A 22,707-nucleotide genomic window follows, 5' to 3' on the forward strand; every position below is an offset into this window, starting at 1 on the left:
GTCAGTGACCTAATGGTTCAGGTGTCTGAGTGTTGTTAATCATGATGTGATGAAATGATTGTATGTTCCAGTCTTTTCGTGGTGGGTTTTCACACTGAGTAGAAACGTGTTGGACATGGTCTGGAAATGTTTCACACCACTCCACTCCCAACTTTATTTCCGGACAGAAGATATATTTCCATCATGACACAGCTGGCTGCACCGCCAGAAGCTGTGTTGAAGTTGACAGCTATGCTTGTGCAACTGACAAGGTGGCCGAGAGGTTAAGGCGATGGACTGCTAATCCATTGTGCTTTGCACACGTGGGTTCGAATTCCATCCTTGTCGCTAGTTTATGAACTATTTAGTGTATTGTTTATGTTGGGGGAGTTGATGTGCAAAGTCAGCCTCAAAACCTGTTCTTGTCAATGTCCAGACAGTGACTCCAGAATTTGTTATACTTTATTAAAATTGAGACAGACAATTGGAATTCTTCACCCAAACTTCACTGGAATGAAGATCAAATAGGGATCACGAAACGGAGCAGTATTTTTCCTCCCCTCCTTCCTTCCATCTTTGCTTTCTCTGGATTTGCACCAAGTGAAAGACAAGTGGGAAAAGCAAATGGCGAGGGAGCAGATGCAGAAAATTATCCTTTGGCAAGAAATTTATTTTCAAATCTTCTTGATAGATTAAGTGAGTGAGCAATGCTTTGGCAGATGGAGTTTAAAATGAGGGGTCATCTACTACCTACGATAGATCAGAGTGTTTTTTTGCAAGAGGTGAGATGTTGGAAACGGCGGAGGAGCAGAGACCCGAATACTGAATTAATAAAAGCTAGTGGACTGGTCGAAAATAATCTGAAAAGTGAACAGAATCTGAAGATTGGAACTCATGTTGCAGTGATAGAAAGCTCTGTGCTCCTGAAGTAAATGTCCAAGCCCAGATTGTGGGGAATCTGTGGAGAGTGATTTGGTTTTTATTCATTCTTGGGTGTGAGTATCGCTGATAAGGCTAGCATTTTTTACCCATTCCTATTGCCGTTGAGAAGGTGGTGGAGAGCTGCCTTCTTGAACTGATGCAGTCCATATGGTGCAGGAAGACCTACAGTGCTATTGGGGAGGGAGTTCCAGGATTGTGACCCAACAACAGTGAAGAAATGGCGATATCGTTCCAAGTCAGGATGGTGAGTGACTTGGAGGGGAACCTGCAGGTAGTGAGTTCCCATGCATCTGCTGCCCTTGTCCTTCGAGGTGGTAGTGGTCACGAGTTTGGAAGGTGCTGCTGAAGGATATTTGGCGAGTTGCTGCAGTGCATATGGAGATGGTACACACTGCAGCCACTGTTTATTGTTTGTGGAGGGATTAAATGTTAACGGTGGTGGGTTAGGTGCCGATCAAGTGCGCTGCTTTGTCCTGGATGGTGTTGAGCTTCTTGAGTCTTGTTGAGTGGGATGTATTCCATCACACTCCTGACTTGTGCCTTGTAGATGGTGGACAGGATTTGGGGTGTCAGGAGGTGAGATACTTGCTGCAGAATTCGTAATCTCTGACCTGCGCTTATAGCCACAGCAAAGATGTGACTGGGCCAGTTACGTTTCTGGTCAAGATGCTGATGGTGGGGGATTTAACGATGATAATGCTTCTGAATATCCAAAGGTAGATTTTTTTCTCTCTCATTGGAGATGTTCACTGCTTGGCACTTGTGTGGCCAGAAGCTTGCTTGTCACTTATCAGCTCAAGCCTGAATGTTGTTCAGGTCTTGCTGCTTGCAGGCACAGACTGCTTCAGTATCTGAAGAGTTGTGAGTCATCATCTAACATTCCCACTTCTGACTTATGTTGAAGAGAAAGTCGTCAGTGAAACAGCTGGGATGTTTGGGTCTAGGACACGACCCTGAGAAAGTACTGAGGCAATGTCCTGGGCTGAGATGATTGGCCTCCTCTAACCACAACATTTTGTTTTGTGCGAGGTGCAACTCCATCAAGTGGAGAGTTTTCCCCCTGATTCCCAGTGACTTCAATTTTGCATGGAATCCTTGATGCCACACTCACTCAAGGGCAATCACTCTCACCTCTCCTCTGGAATTCCGCTCTTTTGTCTCTGTTTGGACCAAGCTGCAATGAGATCATACGAACAGAAGATCAGAAGAACTAGTAGCAGGAGTAGGCCATTTGGCCCCTCGAGCTTGCTCCGCCATTCAATAGGATCATGGCTGACCTGATCATGACCTCAACCCCACATTCTTGCCTGCCCACATAACCCTTGGCTCTCTTGTAGATAAAAATCTTGAAGACATTCAATGACCCAGCCTCCACTGCTCTCTGCGGTAAAGAATTCCAAAGATTAATGACCCTCTGAGAGAAGAAATTCCTTCTTTAATGAAAAACCCCTGAATCTGAAGCTATGTCCCCTAGTTCTAGATTCCACCACGAGGGGAAACATCCTCTCAGCATCCCTATCAAGTCCCCTCAGAATCTTATATGTCTCAATATGTTCTCCTTTCATTTTTCTCAGCTCCAATGAGTATCGGTCCAACCTGCTCAACTTTCCTCATCAGACAACACCTTCATCACAGGAATCAATCAAATGAACCTTCTCTGAACTGCCTCCTATGCAGGTATATCCCTCCTTAAATAAGGAAACCAAAACTGCACACAGTACTCCAGGTGTGGTTTCACCAGCACCATGTAAATTTGTAGCAAAACTTCTCTACTTTTATACTCCATCCTCCTTGCAATAAAGGGTAACATTCCATTTGCCTTCCTAATTATTTGCTGTACCTGCATGGTAACTTTTTGTGATTCACGTACATGGACACCCAGATCCTTCTACACCGCAGCATTCTGTAATCTCTCACAATTTAAATAATATTATGCTGTTCTATTCTTCCTACCAAAGTGGATAACCTCACATTTTCCCACATTCTACTCTATCTGGCAAATTATTTCCTGGAGCTGAGAGACCCTGCCAGAACCTAAACTGAGCATCGATGAGCAGATTATTGTTAAGTGTGAGGTGCTTTAAGCACTGTTGGTGACATCTTCCATCACTTTGCTGATGATTGAGAGTAGACTGATGGGGCGGCAATTGGTCAGATTGGATTTGTCCTGCATTTTTTTTAAGGAGAGGGCACAGTTGGGCAATTTTCCACATTGTCAAGTAGAAGCCCGTGTTGCAGCTCTACTGGAACAGCTTGGCTGAGAGCGCAGCTAGTTTTGGAGCACAAGTCTTCAGTACTAGAGCCGGGATGTTGTTAGGGCCTATAGTCTTTGCTGTATCGAGTGCCTTCAGCTGTTTCTTGCCATTATGTGGAGTGAAGCGAATTGGCTGAAAACTGGAAGCTGTGATGCTGGGGACCTCAAGAGGCCGAGATGAATCATCCACTGAGCAATTTCTGACTGAAGATGGTTTCAAATGCTTCAGCTTCACCTTTTGCACTAACGTGCTTGGCTCCACCAACATTGAGGACAGGGATGTTTTTGGAGACTCCTCATCTGGTTCGTTATTTAATTGTCCTCCACCATTCATGACTGGATACTTAGTTTCTCAGGGCAGTGCCCTAGGCCCAAGCATCCTCAGCTGTTTCATTGATGGCTTTCTCTTCAACATAAGTGAGAAGTGGGAATGTTCGCTGATGATTCACAACTCATCAGATACTGAAGCAATCTGTACCTGCAAGCAGCAAGACCTGAACAACATTCAGGCTTGAGTTGATATGTGACAAGCAACATTCTTTGATCTGGCCCTGAGGGAGATATCCGTGTGTGGAGTGGCGTGATGTATGGAGAGTGATTCTGAAAAGGGTGTCTGAACCTGGAGGGCAGAATCTGTGGAGAGTGGTCCTCAAAGGATGTCCATGTCTGGAGATTTAGGAATTCTGAAGAGGGTCTCCGAGCCCATAGTGCTGGGATGTATGGAGAGTGATCCTGAAGTGGGTGTCCGAGCTTGGAGTGGCAGGATCTATGGAGAGTGATCCTGAAGTGGGTGTCCGAGCCTGGAGTGGCAGGATCTGTGGAGAGTGATCCTGATGAGTGTGTGTAAACCTGGAATGGAAGCTTTCTGTGGAGGTACAGGAAGAGGCCATTCATTCCCAGTATTCTATAAAGGTTTAGCATAACTTATATGCTTTTACTCTATGCCTCTATTAATAAAGCCAAGTGTCCTGTTTGCTCTTAGTTACCTTTTCAATCCTTCTAACATTGGTGTACATTGTCTCTCTGCTCCTGCACCCAGTTTAGAATTGTAACGTTTCATTTATATGGCATTCTTCCTTCCAAATTGTATCACTTCACACTTCTCTGTGTAAAATTTCATCTGTTATGTGAAAGCCCATTTTACCAGTTTTTTTTAAGTTCCCCTGAAGTGTGTTACTATCACTGGCATCGGACAAAATTCCTGAGCATCCTTTGATGCTATCTCCATGGACAGAGCAATCTTATAAGCGAGCTCAAATGTAGGATTTTGTGTGTTTAGTATCTTATTTCACCCACCAATATAAGCACAAATATGTCACGTAAATCTTGTTCACTGCAGTCCCTGCTGCTGTTTGCTGCCTATATTTACAGACTTTTATCTCAACCTCGTCACCATGTTCTCTAATATATTCAGGGGGCATTAGCAGAGAAAATGTTCACCAAACATGGCAAGAGCAAGGAAATGTTTATTTATGTCATTATGTCATGAACATAATATACAAATTTTTACATGTGTGAATCATCAAGATGTGTCTTGATAAATGGAACCCCGTCACAATAAACACTGTCACCTTTCAATGTTTAGCAGACAGGTTTGATGGCCTGATGTGTGTGATTCCCATATTAATGTGTCTGTACAAAGTTCGGGAAAACATGGAGATATGAATAATTTACAGGGAAATCTTTTAAACATATTACCACATCTCTCACTCACAAAGATCTGCAAACACATGGATTCAGAAAGAACCTGAGTACAAAATCACCTAAAATAAACACAGCCAGAGAGACTTGCAATAACCTGTAGCTCAGGGAAAGTACATGATGTTATGGAAGGGATTCTGTTTCCTTTAAAATATTTTTTGAAGAAGTCATAATCAAACTGGATATATGTAGGACCAGTTCTTTTTCAAGAGGGCACCAAAAGAACCAATTTGGCAACTATGTTTACTGGTTGTCACATGATTCAAATTAAATATAGAACAGAAACCCTGGTAACAGGGAGAAATGTGGACAGAGAAGTCAGTCATGCCCCTTAATTGGACAAGCTTGGCAGCAGCAGCGCAAACCTAAGACAGCAGAAAACTCAAAACTTTGCTTGTAGCAGTCAGTGTGTTTTACCTGCTGGAGTGAGCAGCTGATAAAGTTAGCCTGAAGAATCGTCAAGGAAGGAGAGAAGACCACAACCCAGTTTGTTTTCCAGAAAATCTTTAAAAGACCCTGAGAAGTCCACTGAGTTAATGCATCTTGTCGCATGTCTTTGAAGAAGGCCTGCTAAAATTAATTCTCAATGCCTTCTGAAAAGAACTGATCTAAAATACCCCAGCACCTGTCTATGTATACTCGGAAATTAGACTGTATTCCAGTTTTGGAGCAACATATCTCATCTGATGATTTCTTCAAAAAAGAACAAATAAACAGCCCAAGAGGTTTTTTTGTCTGCAACAGAGTGCTGAATGGAAAAAAAAACCTTTTTTATTTTTTCAGCTATCCAGTGTGTGTGTGTGCATGTGGCTCGAAGATTTAAAAAAGGACTTTAAAAGTTGGTAAAGGTGAAAAAGGAGCTTTTAAAATTTCCACCTGTATGTTTATGCTTTACTTAATGACTAGTTAAAACTTGTTCGACAATAAATGGATAATTTTGTTGTTCATTAAAGAAACCTGGTCAGTGTCTTCTATTCTGGGAAAAATAGAGTATTTGATTGACTGTATCAGTATGTGGGTAAAGTTCACATCGATGTTGCGACCTGTGGAGAAGTGGGATGAGAATAAAGAGTGACCTCCTCTGCCCTTCGTTGTCACAGCACTTGTGATCTGGCTCAGTAGCTTAATTGGTTCGAGTGTTTGTCTAATAATCAGAAAATCTTGGATTCATATCCTTGCTTCAAAAGTTTAGCTATCAATCATTTACATCCATTATCTTGTGAACTTTAACTTTTCTTGTGAATTTCATTCACACAAAAGAAAACAGCTCAGTGGTTGCCTTTGTGAAGGATGTGAGTTTGAAATGGCTGTTCCTGCTTGTACAGATGTTCAGTGCTAATATTTCAACGGCAACTCAATCCCCTACAATTTCTTTGAGAGCAATGTGTTTGCAGTTGCATTTAACCTGGAAAGCAGCTCAGCATTAATCTCACTGAAGGAAAGTGTGACCGTGTTGTATGTTTCAGAGTGTTTCTGTCGTTTTTTATCTCTTTTAACCAAGACTATAACACGACGCAAAGGGGAGGGTTGATCCGAGGTTTAGAATATATTGTCATTCAGGAGCAAGAAAAAGCGAAAGGAACCTAACAAGAAAACCCAGTCTCCAGATTTGAGAATCTGTAGATCCGCTTTGGGAAAGTGAATCAGAGCAGAATGAAGGGTGAACTGTCCGACTGCCCAGAAGAGATGAAGACACAGCTCAGTCAGCACGTTCCACTGGTTTATGATGCTGGAACATTCCTCACACAGAAATTATTCAATTAATATTCATCGTCCAAGTCGGTCTGAGGCTGTGCCTTTCTGATCATGTGGAGTTAAAGCAATTCTTCCAGTCAGTGAGTTCAGTTGTCATTTCATGAGAAATTAGAAGTCATCATGACTTCGTCAGTGACCTCATGGTTCAGGTGTCTGAGTGATGTTAATCATGATGTGATCAAATGATTGTATGTTCCAGTCTTTCCGTGGTGGGATTTCACACTGAGTTGAAACGTGTTGGACATGGTCTGGAAATGTTTCACACCACTCCATTCACAATAGGCCATGACCTGATGTGATGGAAATTTCACTTACTTACAGAAGCTACATTTCCATCATTGCACATCTGGCTGCACAGTCAGGATCTGAGCTGAAGGTGACCGTCCTGCCCAAATTTCCATAGAGGCAAAAAAGACATGTGATAGGTTGCTGGCACAAAGTTGGGTGATGAGGTGTTTGAGAGGTTAAGGTGATGGCTTATTCATTCCTTCTGTTTTACATGTATGAATTTGAATCCCATCTGCATCAACAGTTTATAAAATGTTCAATACATTGTTTCTTTGTAATTCACCAGCTTTTCCTTAAAGTAGGACTTAGGCTGTTGCAGTACCCGTTAGAAAGATAGTCTAAGTTATTCTGAAGCCATCTTCCAATGTCATCTACATGTAAGCCTGATTTTAAAGGATAAGATGTAGTTTTTAAAAGTCACTTCAATCTTACTCAAGTCTTTACAAAGAAGCCAGGTAAATCTTTGATAAAAAGTCATATATATTTAGAGATCTTTTAAAAGCACTTCAATCTTGTTAATAAAAAGTCAGATGTAAATTTAAGAACTCTGAATAGGCCATGCTAAAAACTTACATACGATTAAGAAACAAAATACAACATTTAAAATGTCTTAACTCCCTCTGAAAGTTGACCCCTGCTGCTGCCGGTGTCTTCCTGGAATATTGGAGCTGTTGTGTCAACAGGAAAGTCCTTCCCGAGCAGGCCCTGAGCCTGTTGGTACCGGCTCTAAGCCAACCAAGTTAAAAATCAGGATACATTGTGGGCAATGAGCCCAAATTGCTGAACTAAAGGTCCCTGTCACTTTAAAGAGTGGGCTGGTGCGATTATGATCAGAGGCTCCTTCTGAGCACATTTCTCACCACCACAATTTCCAGATGCTGGTGTTAGTGTGTGCATGTACCGGCAGTTGCAGTGCTGTTCAGACCCTCAATAGCAGTGAAAGTCTCAGTGTTCGCCGCCAATGGGGCTGTAAAATCCAGGCCAATATCTCACAGCCCTGTTAGATTTGCTCTCCCTCTGTACAAAATCAAACTCCACACAGTGTCTTTCACTCACTCCTGTTTCCAGCCCTGATGGTGCAGAAATCCCCTCTCAAAGGTACACAATCCAGTTGATTTCTGATCAAATATCTCCTTCCTCATTCAATAGAGGAAACAGAGACATGAACAGGAGTCAGGTGCAAGGACGTTTCACCAACAGAGCAAAGAAAGGCACCAACAAAAGTCACACCTACTTTCCAAATAATTTCACTGTAATATTCTTTCACCTGTTTTGTAAGATGACTGCAATAAATCTGAAAATGAGCACCACGAGGTTTGTTTTCACTAGTCACTTGTTCTCCTCTGTTTGTCTGTCAGGTTTGCAATTCAGTTTGGATTGGATATTGAAGAGAATCTCTTTTCAAGATGATTGTACATCGTACTGTGTTTAAAGCAACCAACTTGTAAAATGGCAGATAATGAATGTTTCAATACCTGTGTGACCAGATTCTTCCAATGCTTTTCAACAGCTAGATTGATGATGCTTGTAATCTGTATCCTGTGGAGAATGGGAGAGGAGAATAAAAACATGGTGCATGAACAGGACAGACTGTGTAAAATGGGAGAACAGAAATACTGCCACCTCATTGAAGGTTAATGAGATTTATTCTAAGTCAGACACCTGTCCACAATGAACAAGTGAAGACATTAATTGTCCACTTTCAATCTAAATGGGACTGAGGTTCCAACAGAGAAGTTTTCTGGAAAACCTGCTGCAGTTTTAACATTGATGAACTGGAACATTGTATACTAACTTTCAAATAACTGTAGTGATTGTATAGTTCTCGTAGTGGAGAGAATGAGTTGTTTATAAATGTAAGCAGAAAGACACATTTGTGGATTGGTGAATGAGCTTTAACTTTCTGAAATGTATTTGTCCATTGGTTGCAGGTCACTGGAAATTCTTTTTTACATTTCAATTGTAGCAGCAGCAGTTAGCAGCAAAATGTCTGATTAATCAGAGTAGTGGGTCTGGGAAACACTTAAACAGCCGAGACCCTGTAAAACAGAACTCCAAGTAATAGTTTAAATAAGGCACTGAACTGAGCGGTCAAGGCCTGCTCAGGTCAGGAAAAAAAACCCGACCCGAACCCGACAGAACCACATTGGACCCGAGCCTGACCCAGCCCGAGTATCTCCATTTATTCCCACGCCCAAACCTACCCGAGCCTTACCCGACCACCGGAATGTTCACTTTCCCGACCTCCCAATTCCGAATCTACAGGAAGCTGCAGCATGAGCGCAATGACATCATAGAGATGCTCACTTGCTCACTGCGCAGACTCAGAGTTTCCCTCGTTGACGTCCCAGACTCCCAGCTTCGGTTGGCTTTTCAACTTTTGACACTTGTTAAACTCAACTTCCCAGCAGAGCAAAATTTAATACTTACTGTGTCTGTCACACCCGGACCCAGCCTGACCTGGACCCAGCCTGAGCGGAACCTGACCCAACCTGTCTCGAGCCCGAAAACCCGCAAGAGCGACCCGACACGACCCGAACCCGACACAGGTCGCGGGTCCCGTCGGGTTCAGGTCGGGTAGCAGGCCTTTCCAGAGCGGAGGTCAGATGAGGATTGAATTAATTTCAATCACTGAATCTAAACAAGAAGCAAAACTGCCAGGAATGGAACACTTTGCTTTGTCTGTGAGCTTGTGATTAAAGTCCTGATTTCTGGTTCCATTTCCATGCTCAGTTCTTATTTCACACTGTTTTATATCAGAACAATGTTTCAGGGATGTGATGTGTCCATTGTTTGTGCAATCGCTCTTTCACCCAGTGTGAGAAATAAAACACAAACCGCCCAGCGTGCGGCTCAAACCCATACCTGGCTCTGTCTATAGGCCGCTTAGTTCAGTTGGTTAGGACGCAGTGTTGATAACAACAAGGCTGTGGATTTGATCCCCATGTGCGCTGTCACATGGTCAGTCATTAATTTGACACATTTTTGTAACACTTCAAATCCAACTTTTAGATGCAAACAAGTTTACATAAAGTGTCAGAGGGAACTTATTTTGAATAACATCCATTGCATCTTTGTCACTGGTCTGGAGTAACACAGAATTCTTTCCAATTATCTTCCGTTTGCTGATAAACATTGAACTCGTGGCCTGTTCTCGTTAATGGTCACGAGCAACAAAAACAGACAGAGCAAGTCTGACCGCCCAGAGATGTGGAAAAGGCTTCAGTTTGGGACAAATGCAGCAAATCAAGTGTTCACCCTAACCCGAGAGAGTCAGAAACTGGGGAAAAGGACACAAGGAGATGAGAATAAGCTAAAGCTGACAATGTAAATATTTCCCATCCTTGATATCTCTCTATTCCAATCCAACCTTCAGAGTTGGGTAAATAATTTCACAGTAAATTGTGCAATTCGAGAGTCAAAACCAAAGGGCGATGCAGAATAAAGGAGAACTGCCAAAACCCCAGATTGAACCAGGGATCTTCAGTCTAACAAACTCCCAACTGAGCTATTTCAGTCTCACAGGCTTGGGATGATAAGTGGCAAGTAACATTCGCACCACACAAGTGCCAGACAATGACCATCTCCAACAAGAGAGAATCTAACCATCTCCCCTTGACATTCAATAACATTGCAATCACTGAATCCCCCACTATCAACTTCATGGAGGTTACCATGGGTAGCCATACAAATAACGTGGCTACAAGAGCAGGTCAGAGGCTTGGAATCCTGAGGTGAGTAATGACAATGCAGCTGTTGGCTCCACCCCAGGGGCTGAATTTGTTCTGTAAATCATGAAGCAGCTTCTCTCAAATCCCAGGTTTATTATTAAATCCTCTTACAAAAGCCCCAAAGTGTGATATATTCCTCTCACTCATCCATGACTCCTGACTCCCCAAAGCCTGTCCACCATCTATAAGGCACAAGTAAAGAGTGTGATGGAATACTCTCCACTTGCCTGGATGGGTGCAATTCCAACTCAAGAATCTCAACATGATCCAGGACAAAGCAGCCCACATGATTGGCACCCCATCTACAAACATTCACTCCCTCCACCATTGACGCACAGTGGCAGTAGTGTGTACCGTCTCCAAGATGCACTGCAGCAATGCACCAAGACTCCTTCGACAGCACCTTCCAAACCTGGAAGGGCAAGGGCAGCAAATGCACGGGATACCACCACCTGCAAGTTCCCCTCCAAGCCACACACCATCCTGACTTGGAACTATATCGCCGTTCCTTCACTGTCGCTGGGTCAAAATCCTGGAACTCCCTTCCTCACAGCACTGTGGGTGTACCCACCCCTCATGGACCGCAGTGGTTCAAGAAGGCAGCTCACCACCACCTTTTCAAGGGCAATTAAGGATGTTCAGTAAATGATGGCCTAGCCAGCAAAGCCCACATTGCATGAATTAATGAATAAAAAAGTGAAGTATCCCTTGTCTCATTGTTTTGGTAGAAAATATAACCCTGGTGGAATTGCCCCTCCCAATCACACCTCACTTCATGGAACAAAGAAAATGGAGAAAATTTATGGCTCAGAATGAGACCATTTAGCAATCGTGTCTGTGCCAGCTGAAAAAGAGCGATCCAGCACAATCCCACTTTCCAGGTCTTGGGAATGGGATCCGAACAGATCTCAGAGCTCACATTATGTGAATGTTCTGTAGAAGTGTTGGTGAGCTGATATACCAGGGGAGATTCACACTGTTAGACACAGTGTGAAATACATTCAAGTATTGATAAAACATTGTAACATGTGAATAATATTCCCCATTGATTTCTCAGCACTGATGGATTGTGAAGTGGGAGACAGCCAGAAGTCTCACTGATTCACACTGACCATGAGCTGAAAATGAAATGAGATAAAGTTCAATCTTCAGCAGCGAGTTGCTGCAGAGAGGTAAGAGTCCTGAATCAAGGAGAGACTTTCTCATACTGCTGTTGAATCTCATTTCAAACACTCCTTGAACTCTCTGCCGAGGAATTCAGAGCTGGAGAATGCCTGTAAAATCAGCCTAAAAAGGAAATAAAAAACACCCACCGTGGGGCTCAAACTCAAAAACTTGAGATTCAGAGTTTCATGCTTTCATCGACTGAGCTCACCAGGCCTGAGACAGTGTCCCCGTCCTGTCTGTTATTGGACCGTGCAGCTGTTGGCTCCATCCCAGGGGCTGAATTTGTTCTGTAAACCATGAACCAGCTTCCTCTCAAATCCCAAGTTTATCAATAAATCCTCTTACAAAAGCCCCAAAGTGTGATAAATTCCTCTCACTCATCCAGAATAAAAGTTACATCTTTTGCTGTTTTTACCTTCCAAACATTGACTTCTATTTTACTCAGCATTTATTTCTCTCTCCTTTTTATGTTGTGCATTTCCTAATAAACATTTCATTTCAATTATTTATGAGAGATGAAATGAGCAGAAGAGATTTTCTGCAATGGTACCAGGGGTGTGGGACAGAGCGAGTGGTTCGCATCTGGAATACACTGCCTGAGAGTGTGCTGGAGGCAGATTCAATCATGGTTTTCAAAAGGCAATTGGATAAACACCTGAATAGAGAAAATTTGCAGGGTTAGCACTGCAGCCTCACAGCTCCAGGGACCCGGGTTCGATTCTGGGCACTGCCTGTGTGGAGTTTGCAAGTTCTCCCTGTGTCTGCGTGGGTTTTCTCCGGGTGCTCCGGTTTCCTCCCACAAGCCAAAAGACTTGCAGGTTAGTAGGTAAATTGGCCATTATAAATTGTCACCAGTATAGGTAGGTGGCAGGGAAATATAGGGACAGATGGGGATGTTTGGTAGGAATATGGGATTAGTGTAGGATTAGTGTAACTGGGTGGTTGCTGGTCGGCACATACTCGGTGGGCCGAAGTGCCTGTTTCAGTGCTGTATCTCTAATCTAATCTTAATCTAATCTAATCTACAATGAAAGGGCAGAGGAGTGGAATTAGCTGATCTGCTCTTGCAAAGAGCTGTCATGGACATGATGGACTGAATGGTCTCCTTCTGTACTGTAACCATTTGATTCCTTGATTCTAACTCTGTCAAAGTTGTTCTGAACTTGCTCTGCTCCAAGGAGAACAACCCCAGCTTTTCCAGTTTGAAGTTATGAGGAACCATGGGGAACCCACTGTAAACCTTCCTCCAGACAGAAATACAGCTGTTCACCACCACACTGTGACCCAGCTGTTCACAATATATATCAATGATTCGGATGTGGGGACCAAATGTAGTATTTCCAAGTTCGCAGATGACACAGAACTAGGTGGGAATGTGTGTTGTGAGGAAGATGCAAAGTGGCTTCAAGGGGATTTGGACAGACTTAGTGAGTGGACGAGAAAGTGGCACATGGAATATCATGTGTAAAAATGTGAGGTTGTCCACTTTGGTAGGAGAAACAGATGTGCAGATTATTTCTTAAATGGTAAGAGATTAGAAAGTGCAGATGGACAAAGGGGCCTGGGTGTCCTTGTCAGTAAGTGACTGAAAGCTAACATGCAGGTGCAGCAAACAATTAGGAAGGCGAATGACATGTTAGACTCTATCGCAAGAGGATTTGAGTACAGGAGTAGTGAAGTCTTGCTTCAATTGTATATAACCTTGGTTGGACTGCACTTTGGAATGCTGTGTGCAGTTTTCATCCCCTTACCTTCGGAAGAATATCATTGCCATAGAGGGAGTACAACGAAGGTTCACCAGACTTGTTCCCGGGGTGGCAGGACTGTCCTATGAAGAGATATTGGGGAAACTGGGCCTGTATTCTCTAGAGTTTCGAAGAATGAGAGGTGATCTCATTGAAACTTACCATATATTTAAAGGGATAGACACGGTAGATGAAGCTATTTCCTCCGGGTGAGGAATCTGGAACCAGGGGACACAATTTCAACATAAGGGGAAAGCCACTTAGGACAAAGATGAGGAGAAATGTCTTTACTCAGAGGGTTGTGAATCTTTGGAATTTTCTACCCCAGAGGGCTTTGGAAGCTCAATCATTGAGTATGTTTAAAGCAGAGATTGACAGATTTCTAAATACAAATGACATAGTGCATATGGAGATTGTGTTGGAAAAAGGCATTGAGGTGGACGATCAGTCATCATCATATTGAATGGCGGGGTCGGCTCGATGGGCTGAATGGCCTACTGCTGCTCCTATGTTACTATCAGTCTGTAAACTTCATATGCATGCTGTTATTGTCCCTTTTATTCCATGGGCTTCAGTTTTACTGGCAGTCTAGTATGTGACATCATCAAGAAGGTTTTCAATAAGTTAAATAAGGAGAAATTGTTTCCAGTGGCAAAAGGGTCAGTAACCAGAGGATGTATTTATCAGGTGATTGAGAAAAGAACCAGAGGAGAAATGAGGAATGATTTTTTTATACGGTGATGTGTTGTGATCTGGAATGCACTGTCTGATCAGGACTTGAAAGCAGATTCAGTAGTAACTTTGAAAAGCAATAGGAATAAATACTGGAAGGAAAAATGTACAGATAACAGGAAAAAGCTGAGCAGTCGGACTAATTGGATCGCACAACCAAAGAGACAGCACTGACACAACGGACCAAATGGTCTCCTTCTTTGGGTATCATTCTATGGTTTTATGAACATAATGTTGATACAATTCGCTAAGTTGGAAGGGAAGTGAACCCAGATTCCGGGTATTCTAAACACCAGACCCAAACCAACTGAACAAGCCTGTTGTTTCATCTCAGTTTTTCACACCAGCTTCACCTCGCTCTTTCTGTGTTTCCAGCCTGGTCTGTTCCTCTGACCTTCATTCCTGACACTCTATTGAGAATGGCCAACTCACTGCGCCTCTCACTCACACCGTCACTCCACCCCTTCACCCACTTCGAAACCTCTCTGTTGAACAGCACCTCACATCTGCTCCTCTGCTCCATTAATATAACAGGAAAACATTTTCAAACAGACATTTCCAGACAGTGAACGTTCCAGTAAGACAAGGTAAAGATCAGATTCATTCACTTTAAACACAGAGAGAGCAGCTCTCCCTGTTCATTCTAAGGAGCAGATGTAGTTTCTCAGTTCCGATTTGTCAGTTCCGAAGAAGGGTCACTGACCCGAAACGTTAACTCTGCTTCTCTTTCCACAGATGCTGCCAGACCTGCTGAGTGAATCCAGCATTTCTTGTTTTTGTTTCAGATTTCCAGCATCCGCAGTATTTTGCTTTTATTTTAGTTTCTCTCCCATTCGTCTTAGAGACATGGGCCAGAATTTTAAGGGACCGTTGGAGACGGGAATGGAGGCTGGGGAGGCGGAGGGGGGTGTATAAAATAGGGATGGAGGACGTCGGATTTTTCTGTCGGCGTCTGACATGGAGGGCAGACTTCTCACATCCACTCGGCAAGAAGGCATTTAAAGTATTTATGAGTCCAATTGTCAGCAATTTTATTCACTGGATCCAATTGAACTAATAGCACACGGGAACCACGGGGCTTCAGAGCCTCGCCTGGTTAAAGGAGGTAACTGGGAGGTGGGAGCTGAGTGTTGGCTTCACTGGGAAGCTTTCGGGTGAGGCAGCGTCACTTGGCAGCAAGGTTGGAGGGGGAAAGGGCATCGGGAAACACTGTCAGGAGTGGGGCCAATGTGCCAGCTCTGCACGGCGAGCAACACCAGGGTGCCATTGGGGCAGTGCCACCTCATTGAGGATGACAAGTGAGGTAAATGTGTTTGGGTGTTGTTTACTGTGAAGGCCTTACACTCAGGGAGGGACAACCTGTCATGGGCCTCATTTCCCCTGGATTCGAGGCTCCCATTGAAGAGGAGGAGGAGTAGAGAGGGAGGGAGGGAGGCGCAGGCACCAGCAGGGACACCACAGCAGCTTGGGGGCCCACAGGAGGGCAAGCCTCGAACAGGAGGCTGGAGGAGGCAGAGGGATCACGTCAGCCGAGGTTCAACTACCTGCAGATGTCCGAGTGACAGTGTCTCCACAGACTGCGCGTCTCCACGGAGGTTGTCACTGATCTCTCTGCCATGATGGGACTTGGTGGGCACCTGATGCCAGTGTCACTGAAGGTCACCGTGCCACTGAACTTCTACACCAGCAGATCATTGCGGGGATCCACTGGAGATATGTGTGGAATCTCACAGTCTGTAGTGAATCAGTGCATCAAGGAGGTCACCAATGTCCTGTTCAGGAGGGCCGGCGACGATGTGCACATTGATCCAAACAGTCAAGCTGAGAGGGCTATAGGATTCGGGGCCATCGCTGGATTCCCCCAGGTGTAGGGTGTCATTGACTGCACCCATGTGACATTAAGGCTCCCACAGACCAGCCAGCAGCCTTCAACAGGAAGGGCTTCCACTTGCTCAGTGTGTAACTGGTCTGTGACCATCACAAATGGATCCTACAGGTGTGTGCACAAATCCCGGGAAGCAGTCACAACGCCTGCATACCAAGGCAGTCGCAGGTACCAGAATTTTCCGTGGCCCCATGCGTTTCCTGAGATGGATGCTTGGAGACAAGGGCAACCCAGTGAGAACATGAGTACTGATGCCTGTGAGGAACCCACACAAGAATGCAGAGGAGAGGTACAACACCTCCCACGGGTCAACCCGAACGACCATCTAAGAGGCCATTGGTCTCCTGAAGAGGAGATTCAGGCGCTTAGATTGTTCCCTGTGGAGCCCTTCAGTTTGTCCCGGCGAGGGTCTCGCGTATCGTGGTGGTTTGCTGTGCACTGCACAATCTGGCATTACAGAGGGGTGAGGTGTTGACTCGTGAGGATATCATGGAGTGTGATGTCTCCTCTGATGATGAGGATGTGGAGGAGGATGCTGCTCAGGCAGTGCCAGATGAAGGACCTCAGGCACAGCAGGAAAGCCACCATGAGATACACACAAGGGAGACAGGAGACACCCTTATACATTCACGTTTCCTTTGAGCCTTGCCACCTTCTGGAACCAAGGCAATAAAGAACATTAGAACATTAGCCCGTCTAAGAGCGAAGTCCAAAGTACGGAAAGTCCTCATCAGAGAACTCCTCTTTGCTGACGATGCTGCTTTAACATCTCACACTGAAGAATGCCTGCAGAGTCTCATCGACAGGTTTGCGTCTGCCTGCAATGAATTTGGCCTAACCATCAGCCTCAAGAAAACGAACATCATGGGGCAGGATGTCAGAAATGCTCCATCCATCAATATTGGCGACCACGCTCTGGAAGTGGTTCAAGAGTTCACCTACCTCGGCTCAACTATCACCAGTAACCTGTCTCTAGATGCAGAAATCAACAAGCGCATGGGTAAGGTTTCCACTGCTATGTTCAGACTGGCCAAGAGAGTGTGGGAAAATGGCGCACTGACACGGAACACAAAAGTCCGAGTGTATCAGGCCTGTGTCCTTAGTACCTTGCTCTACGGCAGCGAGGCCTGGACAACGTATGCCAGCCAAGAGCGACGTCTCAATTCATTCCATCTTCGCTGCCTTCGGAGAATACTTGGCATCAGGTGGCAGGACTATATCTCCAACACAGAAGTCCTTGAAGCGGCCAACATCCCCAGCTTATACACACTACTGAGTCAGCGGCGCTTGAGATGGCTTGGCCATGTGAGCCGCATGGAAGATGGCAGGATCCCCAAAGACACATTGTACAGCGAGCTCGCCACTGGTATCAGACCCACCGGCCGTCCATGTCTCCGTTATAAAGACGTCTGCAAACGCGACATGAAATCGTGTGACATTGATCACAAGTCGTGGGAATCAGTTGCCAGCATTCGCCAGAGCTGGCGGGCAGCCATAAAGACAGGGCTAAATTGTGGTGAGTCGAAGAGACTTAGTAGTTGGCAGGAAAAAAGACAGAGGCGCAAGGGGAGAGCCAACTGTGCAACAGCCCCAACAAACAAATTTCTCTGCAGCACCTGTGGAAGAGCCTGTCACTCCAGAATTGGCCTTTATAGCCACTCCAGGCGCTGCTTCACAAACCACTGACCACCTCCAGGCGCGTATCCATTGTCTCTCGAGATAAGGAGGCCCAAAAGAAAAAAGAAGAAGAACATTAGAACATTACAGCGCAGTACAGGCCCTTCGGCCCCCGATGTTGCGCCGACCATCTGACCTGCACTATTCCATTTTCATCCATATGTCTATCCAATGACCACTTAAATGCCCTTAAAGTTGGCGAGTCTACTACTGTTGCAGGCAGGGCGTTCCACGCCCCTACTACTCTCTGCGTAAAGAAACTACCTCTGACATCTGTCCTATATCTTTCACCCCTCAACTTAAAGCTATGTCCCCTCGTGTTTGCCATCATCATCCGAGGAAAAAGACTCTCACTATCCACCCTATCTAACCCTCTGATTATCTTGTATGTCTCTATTAAGTCACCTCTCCTCCTCCTTCTCTCTAACGAAAACAACACCAAGTCCCTCAGCCTTTCCTCGTAAGACCTTCCTACCATACCAGGCAACATCCTAATAAATCTCCTCTGCACCCTTTCCAAAGCTTCCACATCCTTCCTATAATGCGGTGACCAGAACTGCACACAATACTCAAGGTGCGGCCTCACCAGAGTTTTGTACAGCTGCAGAGTGACCTCGTGGCTCCGAAACTCGATCCCCCTACTAACAAAAGCTAACACACCATATGCCTTCTTAACAGCCCTATTAACCTGGGTAGCAACTTTCAGGTATTTATGTACCTGGACACCAAGATCTCTCTGCTCATCTACACTACCAAGAATCTTCCCATTAGCCCAGTACTCTGCATTGCTGTTACTCCTTCCAAAGTGAATCACCTCACACTTCTCCGCATTAAACTCCATGTGCCATCTCTCAGCCCAGCTCTGCAGCCTATCTATGTCCCTCTGTACCCGACAACACCCTTCGACACTATCCACAACTCCACCGACCTTCGTGACATCCGCAAATTTACTAACCCACCCTTCTACACCCTCATCCAGGTCATTTATAATAATGACAAACAGCAGTGGCCCAAAAACAGAACCTTGCGTTACACCACTAGTAACTAAACTCCAGGATGAACATTTGCCATCAACCACCACCCTGAGCTTTAAGCAGCCCTGTTGTCACCTCTTTCCTTCTACACTACAGCGCCCAGATACACATCGCACACTGGCAAGGCCGAAGCTTGGTGAACTCAGGGCTTGGTCCCTCACTTCCAGCCCCTTGGGAGGAAGGGTTGAAATGGAGTACCAAAGGGCATCAACAATTGGAAGGAGACATAGTGAGAGAACATCATTTCTTTATTCCGTGTGACACCAAACACAACCCGATCCATCTGGAATGTACTTTCACCCGTGAACCCCTCAGTGAATCTAGGTGCTCTTCTTAAATCTTTTCCGGGTGTTCCTACCTGCTACTCCCCCTGCTCTGTCAGCTGAGGTGGAGACAGGCTGCTGACCTTGCTGCTCCATGGCTTGGGATGACATTGGCGGCCGTCCTCTGGCTGCCTGAGGCCTGGAGGGCCCCGGCACACTGAGGGCCTCCTGCACAGGTACAGAGAACCCCTCTGTCATCGAGGGTGATGGAGGCAGGCTCTGGCATCACTGGTGTCACTGGCAGAGGGACTTTGGAGCTGCTGTCCACACCAGGAGCACCCTGAGAGGAGATCCCAGATGTAGCAGCCAGCTGCTCCTCCCCCTTATAAGACACACTTGTACCTCCCTGCTGACCTGAGAGGGACGTGGACCTGGTGGAGTATTCAGGTGCCTCGTCCCCCCTCTCACCTTGTCACCACTGGATGGAGCTCATGGACAAAGTGATGGAGTGCAGGTCTGCGCACATCTCCGGCGGCCACTGATTGGTCGGCTGGATCTGGCTCTCCATGAGAGTCACTAATCTCTCAATGGAGGAAGCCAGACACACCCCCATCAGAGACAGTGCAGCACCCAAGGCCTGAATGGACTCCTCCATCGTCCGTGCTTGGGTACACATAGCCTCTGGCAACTCTGCCAGATGTTGCCTGACCTCTCACTGCAGCTGCAGCATTTCCCGAGTTGCTGGTGACACCACAGGCACGACATCAGCCTGGGGCACAGCATGGGCCTGGCCTCCCACAGACCACCAACTGCCAGTGACCTCGGCTGTCACAGCCTCCGCCAGCTGCCCGGGCCTGTCTGTGATGTGCTCATCAGTTTGTATGCCAGAATCTAACCGCGAACGGATACCCACTAACATGAGAGTTTCTGTGCTTGTGGAGGGTGCAGGGGAATGAGGTGATGGTGCACCCCCTGAGGCTCCCTCATCCTCCTCAGACGTGTCTGGCTGTCCCCCAGTCTCTCCAGCTCTTTGCTTTTGTCGTTCATCCGGGCCTGCATGTGAAAGCAGGGACATTGAAGTGTTAGGGTTTGCCCATCACGTCATTCCAACCACCCCTACTGTGCAGCTCCATTGATGCAGTGGTGAACAGATGAGCAGTGTGGCTCCTTTGCAGCAGATGCTCCCTTGTGCCCCAGGAGATGTTCACTCACTCTCTTGGGTAGGTGCCCCTGTCTCTCCATCAGCTCTGGAGCAGCAGCTTTGCTGCCCGGCCAGTTCCATGGCCTCCTCCTCCATCGGGATGAGGACATGGAGATAAGGCATCCACCGCCAGTCTTGACACGCTCTTTCCAATTGTGGGATGTCTTCTCCTGCAGCCACTATGATGAACAAAGTTAGTCTCCCAGCGGGGACAAGCCCAACATCTCTGATGGTGATAGTCCAGCAGTCCATGATGTGGACACACATATTTCTCCTGCATGTGGCCCCTCTCGAGGGACTGTGTGAGGTTATACAATGACTGACGTGCGCCTCTCACCGAAATGAAGCCAAGCATCAGGCAGCATGTCCTGCTGCCCTTCCCCAATATACATGACTGGGTGGTCACTCCCTTTCCACCAAACACTCCCTCTCACTCTGCCACATGCCATGTCCAAAGGGTCCAAAGTGTTTTGAGTTGTCGCCTGATCCGGTCATTGACCCAGTTCCTGTCCTGGATCCATGTTCTGGGGGTGACCTCACGTCGGCTGACCTCACCGACTATCTCCAGCTAGATTTGCTGGGTCTGGTGGACAGGTCTCCACTTCCCATCCCTGGGGAAGAGGATCTTCCACCTTTCTCTTGCCACCTGGAGGCGAATCTGCAGGGAGGCATCTCTAAAAAGTGGGACCATGGTCACTGCAGGCTCGCATTCAGCTCCTTACTCAGCAGGCAGCAGAGGCAGCAGAACTGGTCCTGGGGCATCAGAGGCAGCCGAACGGGTTCTGGGACAGCAGAGGGCTCTCAGGAAGACACTCCTTTCAACCATGCAGCAGTGAATGCAGGGCTGGCAGCCCTTTAAATGTGGTGCCAGCACCTGCCGTTGTGTCAGATGTTGGTGCCATTGGCACCTCGTTCCCTACCTCTGGTCCTTGTTTACATGGGCCCCACGCCTCCCCTGCATTAATTGGTCGGCTGCTCCGTGATCGGAGTCGGTCGGCCATATTTCACTCATGTGGTGACGACACCCGCTTACGGTGTCTCTGCCGAGAGCCACACCGTTAGTTTAAAATTCAGCCCATGGGGTCAAGAGTGGAAAATCTCCCCTCTGATTCTCTCTACTTAAACTGATGGAGACACCAAATTAAAACTGATGAAACCAGGGATTGTATCCTGGTTCTTCAATCTCGTGTTCTCCCAACTGAGCTATTCCATCCTCACTGTGAACTCATCTTCATTGGAGACAAATATAACTCCAGGCGGAATTTCCCACCCGTTCATTCCTCACTTCAGGGGAATGGGACCCGACCAGATCGCGGAACTCAGATTATGTTAATTTTCTGCTCTTGATATCTTGTGTTTGAGACACTTTTATTCAGGTTCATGGAAAAATTCTTCCATCATCCCTTCTCCCACATTCTCTCTCTCTCATTCATTCTTTATTCCTCACAATCCAGAAAGGGTGAGGAATCAGAGCTCACCTCCAAACCCTCTGCACACAGACCTCTGTCTGTTACCCTGTTTGATCCAAGATCCAAGAGACCAGTCAATAAATTACACTCTTTATCAGCACAGAAAGCTGCTTCACAGTGTTGGACAGAGAGTTAAATACACTGAAGTCTTTTGAAAAAAGTTCATCTTATGGGTTGTGCAATGATGGAAATATACCTTCTGTAAGTAAATGAAACAGGGAATGGAGCGGTGTGAAACATGTCCAGACCATGTCCAACACATTTCCACTCAGTGTGAAACCCACCACGGAAAGAGTGGAACAAACAATCATTTGATCACATCATGATTAACATCACTCAGACGCCTGAACCATTAGGTCACTGCAGTTGGCTGCACAGCCAGGAGTTGTGCTGAAGGTGACACCCATGCGTGTGCAACTGTCAAGGTGGCTGCGCAGTTAAGGTAATGGATGGTTCATCCATTGTGCGTTGCAAGCCTGGGTTCGAATCCCATCCTCATTGTTAGTTTGTGAGCTGTGTCGTGCACTGTTTCTTTTGGGGGACTTTTTGCATAAAGTCAGCCTGGAAACCTGTTATTGTCAATTTCCAGATGGTGATTCCAGAATTGTTTATCCTTTATTAAAATTGAGACAGACAATTGGAATTCTTCACCCAAATTGGACTGGAATGAAGATCAAATTGGGATCACGAAACGGAGCAAGATTTTCCCTCCCTCCCTTCCTTCCATCTTTACTTTCTCTGAATTTATACAAAGTGAAAGACTAATGGGAAAAGCAAACCGCGAGGGAGCAGAAGCAGAATATTATCCTTTGGCAAGAAATTTATTTTCAAATCTTCTTGATAGATTAAGTGAGTGAGCAATGCTTTGACAGATGGAGTTTAAA

General features: G+C 45.8%; 1 non-coding gene across 1 annotated transcript; it reads left to right on the forward strand.

Annotated features, from left to right (window-relative positions):
* Positions 1–245: 245 nt before the first annotated feature.
* trnas-gcu (transfer RNA serine (anticodon GCU)) lies at positions 246–327 on the forward strand. Its single transcript has one exon. It is a non-coding gene; the product is annotated as a tRNA-Ser (tRNA).
* The last annotated feature ends 22,380 nt before the right edge of the window (positions 328–22,707 follow it).

This window comes from Heterodontus francisci, unplaced genomic scaffold (assembly GCF_036365525.1).
Source record: "Heterodontus francisci isolate sHetFra1 unplaced genomic scaffold, sHetFra1.hap1 HAP1_SCAFFOLD_240, whole genome shotgun sequence".
Taxonomy (NCBI): Eukaryota; Metazoa; Chordata; class Chondrichthyes; order Heterodontiformes; family Heterodontidae; genus Heterodontus; species Heterodontus francisci.